Below are 1,469 nucleotides of genomic sequence, written 5' to 3'. Positions count from 1 at the left end.
TATATATATATATATATATATATATATATATGATAGATCGTTAGTCACTGAACCTTTTTCTTTTTTCTCTCCTTATTTATTTCTGTGTTCCTTTCTGACGAAGAGCGTAGACGCGAAACGTAAAAGACTTTCTCACTTCTGGAGCGTTAAACTAATACATCTGTTTATTGTTTACACTCTCGTCTTCGTCTTTTGTTTGTTTTTTTGGGGGGGTTTTTTTTGTAAATTCTCACTACGTACATATATATATATATATAATATACACACGCGCGCGTTTATATGACCTTCCAATGTACTTTTTCTGAAACACGCTCATTCAAAGAGTTCCAAATTATTGCCAAGAATATCAATGTTTGAATTGTGTATCTAACTGCAATTCTGCAACTGTGTATTATTGTATAATATTGCAGTTTGTTTTATAATGGCAGCAAGATTTATTGAGTTGTATGTGGAAAAACAGAAAATGAAGGAAAATGATATACAACTAATTTTTCTTGTTACAACTACGAATACACCCGTTTTAAGGCTGCTATAAGCATCAGGTTTTCTATAATCAACATAGGTGGATATGGCAAAATACACAATAAGAATCGAAGATAAAAAATACGAGCAAGATAAGCAAAATATTTTTAGCTTCTTTTACAGACAAAACTGAAACTGCATATTTTTTTTTGTGATACGATCTAAATAATGACTTACTTAATGGTCATAAAATAACAAAAAGCAACCCTGTTTTTGTTGCGATTAATTTTATTCGAAAAAATGATGAGAGCAATTTTATTGTTAAAAGAATAAACACTGGGCAAACAACGCCGCGGACATTCACTCGGAGCCGACGTGTCTTCAACAACATTCCTATTGCTTGTTACACTGTGACGGCGCGATGGTTAGTGGTTACGGTATTCAGCTTACAATCATAATGTCATGAGTTCGATTCCAGGGGGTACACTTTATTTCATGTTGCTCCAGTTCACTCTGCAGGTAACAATGGGTAGTATCTGTCAATCAAAGGGCCAGTTTTATCACATTCTGCATCACACTGTATCTCCCTGAGGACTACATTAAAGGTGCGCGTGTCTGTGGAATAGTCAGCTATTTGCACGTTAATTTCAAAGAGAAGGATGCTCCATTGATCGGAGCAACGTTACACCAAACCAAGTTTCTATTGCTGCAGCATTACCAGTGCTATCCCACGGCATTCGTACACTAAACACTTGCCTTGTAGCCCCACGAGTCTAGAAAGCCAATGCAAGTCAATCTATGCCGTAGGAGACCCCAGGACCTTGCTTTCTCGGTGGCACTAAAGTGCCGTTGTAGTGGTCTGGTGTAGGTCATTCTGCTACGAGGCAGATTGACTGACCTCGTTATGTGGCAGTAAGTATATCAATTATAATAACATTTCAAGGAAATGCTATTTAATTATTAAAAATATTTCTCCAAAAAGTACGTAATTTGACTCTGATTATTAG

Source organism: Octopus bimaculoides, chromosome 5 (genome assembly GCF_001194135.2).
Source record: "Octopus bimaculoides isolate UCB-OBI-ISO-001 chromosome 5, ASM119413v2, whole genome shotgun sequence".
Taxonomy (NCBI): Eukaryota; Metazoa; Mollusca; class Cephalopoda; order Octopoda; family Octopodidae; genus Octopus; species Octopus bimaculoides.
Note: the sequence above shows the minus strand (reverse complement) of the source record.